The following is a 10,204-nucleotide window of genomic DNA, read 5'->3' as shown; positions in this document are numbered from 1 at the left end:
TGAGGGGACATTATTACTGAGGGGAGATTATTACTGACAGGATATTATCACTGAGGGGACATTATTACTGAGGGACATTATTAATGAGGGGACATTATTACTGAAGGGATATAATTACTAAGGGGACATTGTTACGGAGGGGGTGTTATTACTGAGGGGACATTATTACTGAGGGCGCATTATTACTGCAGTGGCATTATTACTGAGGGGGCATTACTACTAAGAGGACATTATTACTGAAGTGACATTTTTACTAAAGGGACATTATTACTGAAGGTACATTATTGCTGAGAGGGGCAATATTACTGAGAGGATATTATTAATGGGACATTCTTAAGGAGAGGATATTATTACTGAGGGGACATTCTTACCAGAAAGACATTATTACTGAGGGGACATTATTACTAAGAGGGCATTATTACTAAAGGGATATTATTACTGAAGGGACATTATTACTCAGGGGTATTATTACTGAGGGGACATTATTATTGAAGGGACATTATTACTGAGGGGAGATCATTACTGAGGGGACATTTTCACTGAGGGCGGCATTATCATTGAAGGGACTTTATTACTGAGGGGTCATTATTACTCAAAGGGGCATTATTTCTGAGGGGGCTTTATTACTGAGGGGATATTATCACTGAGAGACCATTATTACTGAGGGGGACATTATTACTGAAGGGACATTGTTACTTAGAGAACATTATTACTGAGGGGGTATTATTACTGAAGGGGTATTATTACTGAAGGTGACAATATTACTGAGAGAGCATTATTGCTGAAGGAACATTATTACTGAGGGGACATTATTACTGAGGGGACTTTATTACTGAGGGGACATTATTATTGATGGGACATTATTACTGAGGGGGCATTATTGCTGAGAGGGGCAATATTACTGAGAGGATATTATTAATGGGACATTCTTAAGGAGAGGATATTATTACTGAGGGGATATTATTACAAAGAGGGCATTATTACTAAAGGGATATTATTACAGAGGGGACATTATTATTGAGGGGACATTATTACTGAGCGGGCATTATTACTGAGGGGACATTATTACTGAGGGGACATTATTACTGAGCGGGCATTATTATTGAAGGGGCATTATTACTAAAGGGATATTATTACTGAGGGGACATTATTACTGAGAGGACATTACTTCTGAGGGGGCATTATTACTGAGAGGACATTATTACTGAGGGGCATTATTACAGAGGGGAGATTATTACTGAGGGGACATTATTACTGAGGGGGCATTATTACTGAGAGAACATTATTACTGAGTAGGCATTATTACTGAGAGGACATTATTACTGACGGGGGCATTATTATTAAGGAGACATTATTACTGAAGGGACATTATTACTGAGAGGACATTATTACTTAGGCCTTAGTCACACGGCCGTTTTTTCACGCGATTTGCGCATCGCATGACGGATGCGCATGCGCAAATCGCGTGACCGGCGCCGAAAAATCGGCCCAAAAATCGACCGAAAATCTGCTCCTAGCCGCGTTTCATTAGAAACGGGCCGGAGCTGTCCAGCGCATTGCATTCAATGGAGACGGCAATACAGCGGCTCCATTGAATGCAAGCGCTGCGGGCGAGTGTGGGATGAATTGTCGGAAAGGGGTTAAATATATAACCCCTTTCCTGCAATGCATCCTGAAAAGTGAAAAAATAAAAAAAATGTATGTACTTACCTGCTCCCTGCAGCTGGAGATCCCAGCGGCCGGCCTGCAGTGGGTGTGAAGGGGGTGTGACTCAGGCTTGCCCCTGATTGGCTCAGCGCTGAGCCAATCAGAAGCAAGTCTCAGTCACACCCATTCATGAATTCATGAATGGGTGTGACTGAGATCAGCCTCTGATTGGCTCAGGCTGAGCCAATCAGGGGCAAGCCTGAGTCACACCCCCTTCACACCCACTGCAGGCCGGCCGCCGGGATCTCCAGCTGCAGGGAGCAGGTAAGTACATACATTTTTTTTATTTTTTCACTTTTCAGGATGCATTGCAGGAAAGGGGTTATATATTTAACCCCTTCCCGACAATTAACCCCGCGCACGCCGGCAGCCCATTGCTTTCAATGGAGCGGCTGTATTGCCGCTCCATTGAATTCAATGGGCAAACATCGTTCTTCTCTGTCACAGCTGTTCCAGCTGTGGCAGAGAAGAATGATTTATCTTCTATATGTTCTCATTGGGGTCGGCGCTGCTGCCGCCGGCCCCATTGAGCGCATATAGAGAAGAGAACAGGAATCGCAGATCGCAGATAGGTGCGATCTGCGATTTCTGTTCTCTAATTTATCGGACGAGCGCATAAAAAGCGCTCATGTGTCCGATACCATTGCAAAGCAATGGTTTTAAAAAATCGCCGGACGCATGCGCATGCGCAAATCGCGGCAATAAACGCCCGTGTGACTAAGCCCTAAGGGGGCATTGTTACTAAGGGGACATTATTACTGAAGGGCATTATTACAGAGGGGAGATTATTACTGAGGGGGACATTATTACTGAAGGGGACATTATTACTGAGCGAGCATTATTACTGAGGGGGCATTATTACTGAGGGGGGCATTATTACTGAGGGACATTATTACTGAGAGGACATAATTACTGAGTGGGCATTATTACTGAGGGGACATTATTACTGAAGGGGCATTATTACGGAAAGGATATTATAACTGAGGGGACTTTAATACTGAGAGGACATTATTACTGAAGGGACATTATCATTGAAGGGACATTATTACTGAGGGGTCATTATTACTCAGAGGGGCATTATTTCTGAGGGGGCTTTATTACTCAGAGGGGCATTATTACTGAGGGGATATTATCATTGAAGGGACATTATTACTGAGGGGTCATTATTACTCAGAGGGGCATTATTTTTGAGGGGGCTTTATTACTCAGAGGGGCATTATCACTGAGAGAACATTATTACTGAGGGGGACATTATTACTGAAGGGACATTGTTACTTAGAGAACATTATTACTGAGTGCCATTATTACTGAAGGGGTATTATTACTGAAGGTGACAATATTACTGAGAGGGCATTATTGCTGAGGGGACATTATTACTGAGGGGACTTTATTACTGAGGGGACATTATTATTGACGGGACATTATTACTGAGGGGGCATTATTACCGATAGGGCATTATTATCGAGAGGACATTATTACTGAGAGCACATTATTACTGAGGGGGGCATTATTACTGGTGGGGCATTATTACTGAGAGGACATTATTTCTGAGAGGACATTATTTCTGAGAGGACATTATTACTGAAAGGGCAATATTAGTGAGAGGACATTATTACTGGAAGCACATTATTAGGCCTCGGTCACACGGGCGTTTTTTGCCACGATTTGCGGATCGCATGACGGATGCGCATCCACAAATCGCGTGACTGGGGCCGAAAAATCTGCTCCTAGCCGTGTTTCATTAGAAACGGGCCGGAGCAGTGCAGCACTGTCCAGCGCATTGAATTCAATGGAGTCGGCAATACAGCCGGCACCATTGAAAGCAATGGGCTGCGATGTCATTCAGCTGAGAGCTGCCCCTGATTGGTCCCTGCGCTGAGCCAATCAGAGGCAGCACTCATTCACCCATTCATGAATTCATGAATGGGTGAGTGAGAGCTGCCTCTGATGGGTGAGGGCTGTGACCAATCAGAGGCAGCTCATTCAGCAGGCGGGGATTTTAAATCCCCGGCTGCTGAATACTACTCACAGCAGCTCAGGAGAACTGCAGGCCGCCGCTCTGAACTCCGTCTGCCGGGACAAGGTGAGTATATATTTTTTTTTACTTTTTACACAGTTTTGGATGATTTTCAGGGAAGGGCTTATATTTTTAAGCCCTTCCCGAAAATTTATCCCGCGCTCGCTGGCAGCCCATTGCTTTCAATGGAGCCGGCTGTATTGCCGGCTCCATTGAATTCAATGGGCAAACATCATTCTTCTCTGCCACAGCTGTTACAGCTGCGGCAGAGGAGAATGCTTTGTCTAGTATATGTTCTGAATGGGGTCGGCGCTGCTGCCGCCGGCCCCATTAGGCGCATATAGAGAAGAGAACAGGAATCGCAGATCGCAGATAGGTGCGATCTGCGATTTCTGTTCTATAATTAATCGGACGAGCGCATAAAAAGCGCTCATGTGTCCAATACCATTGCGAAGCAATGGTTCTATAAAATCGCCGGACGCATGCGCATGCGCAAATCGTGCGTAAAGACGCCCGTCTGACCGAGGCCTTACTGAGAGGACATTATTTCTAAGAGGACATTATTACTGAGAGGGCATTATTACTGAGGGGGCATTATTACTGAGGGGACATTATTACTGAGAGGGCATTATTTCTGAGGGCGCTTTATTACTGAGGGGATATTTTCACTGAGAGAAGATTATTACTGAGGGGACATTATTACTGAGGGGACATTATTACTGAGGAAAGCATTATTACTGAGAGGACATTATTACTGAGGGGGGCATTATTATTATTAAGGAGACTATTACTGAGAGGACATTATTACTGAGGGAGCATTATTATAGAGAGGACATTATTACTGAGGGGACATTGTTACAGAGGGGCATTATTACTGAGGGGATATTATTACTAAGGGGTCATTATTACTGAGAGAACATTATTACTGAGGGGACATTATTACTGAGGGGACATTATTACTGAGAGGACATTATTACTGAGGGGACATTATTACTGAGGGGACATTATTACTGAGAGGACATTATTACTGAGGGGACATTATTAGGCCTTAGTCAGACGGGCGTTTTTTCGCGCGATTTGCGCATGCGCATGCGTCCGGCAATTTTTTAAAACCATTGCTTTGCAATGGTATCGGACACATGAGCGCTTTGTATGAGCTCGTCCGATAAATTATAGAACAGAAATCGCAGATCGCACCTATCTGCGATCTGCGATTCCTCTTCTCTTCTCTACATGCGCTCAATGGGGCCGGCGGCAGCAGCGCCGACCCCATTGAGAACATATAGAAGACAAATCATTCTTCTCTGCCACAGCTGTAACAGCTGTGGCAGAGAAGAACGATGTTTGCCCATTGAATTCAATGGAGCCGGCAATACAGCCAGCTCCATTGAAAGCAATGGGCTGCCGGTGAGCGCAGGATAAATTTTCGGGAAGGGCTTAAATATATAAGCCCTTACCTGCAATTCATCCAGAAAAGTGTAAAAATAAAAAATATATATATACTCACCTGGTCCCGGCAGACGGAGTTCAGAGCGGCCGGCCAGCAGTGGGTGTGAAGGGGGTGTGAATCAGACTTGCCCCTGATTGGCTCAGCGCTGAGCCAATCAGGGGGAAGTCTGACTCACACCCCCTTCACACCCACTGCAGGCCGCCGCTCTGAACTCCGTTTGCCGGGACAAGGTGAGTATATAGATTTTTTTTATTTTTACACTTTTCTGGATGAATTGCAGGGAAGGGCTTATATATTTAAGCCCTTCCCGACAATTCATCCTGCGCTCCCCACAGCGCATTGCTTTCAATAGAGCCGGCTGTATTGCCGGCTCCATTGAATTCAATGCGCTGGACAGCTCCAGCCCGTTTCTAATGAAACGCGGCTAGGAGCAGATTTTTCTGGCCCTGGTCACGCGATTTGTGGATGCGCATCCGTCATGCGATCCGCAAATCGCGTGAAAAAACGCCCATGTGACTAAGGCCTTACTGAGGGGGCATTATTACTGAGGGGGTATTATTACTGAAAGGGCATTATTACAGAGAGGACATTATTAGGGTGCATTCACACGAACGTATATCGGCTCGGTTTTCACGCCGAGCCGATATACGTCGCCCTCATGTGCAGGGGGGAAGATGGAAGAGCCAGGAGCAGGAACTGAGCTCCCGCCCCCTCTCTGCCCCTTCTCCGCCCCTCTGCACTATTTGCAATGGGGTGAGGCGGAACAGGGTGGGGCTAATTCGCGCAACTTAGCCCCGCCCGCGTCCTACCTCCTTTCATTGCAAATAGTGCAGAGGGGCGGAGAGGAGGCAGAGAGGGGGCGGGAGCTCAGTTCCTGCTCCTGGCTCTTCCATCCTCCCCCCCCCCCCCCTGCACATGAGGGCGACGTATATCGGCTCGGCGTGAAAACTGAGCCAATATACGTTCGTGGGAATGGAGCCTCACTGAGAGGACATTATTACTGAGGGGGCATTATTACAGAGCGGATATTATTACTGAGGGGCATTATTACTGAGGGGATATTATTACTAAGGGGACATTATTACTGAGAGAACATTATTACAGAGGGGGCATTATTACTGAGGGGGCATTATTACTGAAGGGGCATTATTATCGAGGGGGCATTATTACTGAGAGGACGTTATTACTGAGGGGACGTTATTACTGAGAGGACATTATTACTGAGGGGGCATTATTTCTAAGAGGACATTATTATTGAGGGGACATTATTACTGAGGGGACATTATTACTGAGGGGGCATTATTACTGAGGGGGCATTATTACTGAGAGGACATTATTACTGAGGGGGCATTATTACTAAGGGGGCATTATTACTGAAGGGGCATTATTTCTAAGAGGACATTATTACTGAGGGGACATTATTACTGAGGGGACATTATTACTGAGGGGGCATTATTACTGAGGGGGCATTATTACTGAAGGGGCATTATTACAGAGAGGATATTATTACTGAGGGGATATTATTACTGAGAGAACATTATTACAGAGGGGGCATTATTACTGAAGGGGCATTATTACTGAGGGGACATTATTACTGAGGGGGCGTCATTACTGAAGGGGCGTTATTACTGAGGGTGCATTATTACTGAGGGGGCATTATTACTGAGAGAGCAATATTACTGAAGGGGCATTATTACTGAGGGGACATTATTATTGAGAGGACATTACTACTGAGAGAACATTATTACAGAGGGGGCATTATTACTGAGGGGGCATTATTACTGAGAGGACATTATTACAGAGGGGGCATTATTACTGAAGGGGCATTATGACTGAAGGGGCATTATTATCGAGGGGGCATTATTACTGAGAGGACGTTATTACTGAGGGGGCATTATTACTGAGGGGCCGTTATTACTGAGGGGGCGTTATTACTGAGGGGGCGTTATTACTGAGGGGGCGTTATTACTGAGGGGACATTATTACTGAGGGGGCGTTATTACTGAGGGGGCATTATTACTGAGGGGGCGTTATTACTGAGGGGGCATTATTACTGAATGGGCATTATTACTGAGGGGACCTTATTACTTGGGGGGCATTATTACTGAGGGGACATTATTACTGAGAGAACATTATTACTGAGAGAACATTATTACAGAGGGGGCATTGTTACTGAGAGGAGATTATTACTGAGGGGGCGTTATTACTGAGGGGCCGTTATTACTGAGGGGCCGTTATTACTGAGGGGGCGTTATTACTGAGGGGGCGTTATTACTGAGGGGGCATTATTACTGAGGGGGCATTATTACTGAATGGGCATTATTACTGAGGGGACTTTATTACTTGGGGGGCATTATTACTGAGGGGACATTATTACTGAGGGGACATTATTACAGAGGGGGCATTATTACTGAGAGATTATTACTGAGGGGGCATTATTACTGAAGGGGCATTATTATCGAGGGGGCATTATTACTGAGAGGACGTTATTACTGAGAGGACATTATTACTGAGAGGACATTATTACTGAGGGGGCATTATTACTGAGGGGACATTATTACTGAGGGGGCGTCATTACTGAGGGGGAGTCATTACTGAGGGGGCGTCATTACTGAGGGGGCATTATTACTGAGGGGGCAATATTACTGAAGGGGCATTATTACTGAGGGGACGTTATTACTGAGGGGGCGTCATTACTGAGGGGACGTTATTACTGAGGGGACGTTATTACTGAGGGGGCATTATTACTGAGGGGGCATTAATACTGAAGGGGCATTATTTCTGAGAAAACATTATTACTGAGGGGGCAATATTACTGAAGGGGTGTTATTATTGAGGGGGCATTATTTCTGAGGGGGCATTATTCCTGAGGGGGCATTATTACTGAGGGGGCATTATTACTGAGAGGACATTATTACTGACGGGGCATTATTACTGACGGGGCATTGTTACTGACGGGGCATTATTACTGAGAGGACATTATTACTGAGAGGACATTATTACTGAGGGGGCATTATTACTGAGGGGGCATTGTTACTGAGGGGGCATTATTTCTGAGGGGGCATTATTTCTGAGGGGGCATTATTACTGAGGGGGCATTATTACTGAGAGGACATTATTACTGAGGGGGCATTATTACTGAGGGGACATTATTACTGAGGGGACATTATTACTGAGGGGGCATTGTTACTGAGGGGGCATTATTTCTGAGGGGGCATTATTACTGAGGGGGCATTATTACTGAGAGGACATTATTACTGAGGGGACATTATTACTGAGGGGGCATTATTACTGAGAGGACATTATTACTGAGGGGGCATTATTACTGAGAGGACATTGTTACTGAGGGGGCATTATTACTGAGAGGACATTATTACTGAGGGGACATTATTACTGGGAGGACATTATTACTGAGGGGGCGTCATTACTGAGGGGATGTTATTACTGAGGGGGCATTATTACTGAGGGGACGTTAATACTGAAGGGGCATTATTTCTGAGAAAACATTATTACTGAGGGGGCAATATTACTGAAGGGGTGTTATTATTGAGGGGGCATTATTTCTGAGGGGGCATTATTCCTGAGGGGGCATTATTACTGAGGGGGCATTATTACTGAGAGGACATTATTACTGACGGGGCATTATTACTGACGGGGCATTGTTACTGAGGGGGCATTATTACTGAGAGGACATTATTACTGAGGGGGCATTATTACTGAGGGGGCATTGTTACTGAGGGGGCATTATTTCTGAGGGGGCATTATTACTGAGGGGGCATTATTACTGAGAGGACATTATTACTGAGGGGACATTATTACTGAGGGGGCATTATTACTGAGAGGACATTATTACTGAGAGGACATTGTTACTGAGGGGGCATTATTACTGAGGGGACATTATTACTGAGGGGACATTATTACTGAGGGGACATTATTACTGAGGGGGCATTATTACTGAGGGGGCATTATTACTGAGGGGACATTGTTACTGAGAGGACATTATTACTGAGGGGACATTATTACTGAGAGGACATTGTTACTGAGAGGACATTGTTACTGAGGGGGCATTATTACTGAGGGGACATTATTACTGAGGGGACATTATTACTGAGGGGACATTATTACTGAGGGGGCATTATTACTGAGGGGACATTGTTACTGAGAGGACATTATTACTGAGGGGACATTATTACTGAGGGGACATTATTACTGAGGGGGCATTATTACTGAAGGGGCGTTATTACTGAGGGGGCGTTATTACTGAGGGGGCGTTATTACTGAGAGGACATTATTACTGAGGGGGCGTTATTACTGAGAGGACATTATTACTGAGGGGGCGTTATTACTGAGGGGGCATTATTTCTGAGGGGACATTATTACTGAGAGGACATTATTACTGAAGGGGCATTATTACTGAGGGGGCATTATTACTGAAGGGGCATTATTACTGAGAGGACATTATTACTGAGGGGGCATTATTACTGAGGGGACATTATTACTGGGAGGACATTATTACTGGGAGGACATTATTACTGAGGGGACATTGTTACTGAGGGGGCATTATTACTGAGAGGACATTATTACTGGGAGGACATTATTACTGAGGGGACATTATCACTGAGAGGACATTATTACTGAGGGGACATTATTACTGAGAGGACATTATTACTGAGGGGGAATCAATTCTGAGGGTACATCATTATTGTGGCCTGACATAGAATCTCCTCAGCGCCCTGTGAGCGCTACAATAATTGCCCCTCTAGTCGTTGCTCCAGAGTCCAGGGCTGATGTAAGCCCGCACACGGCCGTGACTACCGCCTCCCCTCTCTGCATTCCCCTTCTGGGCCACCGCTGATGTAACTGCTGGAGTTGCCCTGACAGAAAAGGTCGTCCAAGACTTCTCAGCAGTCCTGTACTGCCCTCTAGTGTGCACAAGCAGAATTAGAGCCATAGAATAAGGACGACAGCCGGATGACGGCGGGAAATGAAGAAATTATTTGCATACAAAATCTACTTCTCAGATTCTTTAC

This window comes from Eleutherodactylus coqui, chromosome 6, assembly GCF_035609145.1.
Source record: "Eleutherodactylus coqui strain aEleCoq1 chromosome 6, aEleCoq1.hap1, whole genome shotgun sequence".
NCBI lineage: Eukaryota > Metazoa > Chordata > Amphibia > Anura > Eleutherodactylidae > Eleutherodactylus > Eleutherodactylus coqui.
The sequence above is the reverse complement of the archived record's forward strand: the minus strand, read 5'-3'. Positions refer to the sequence as shown.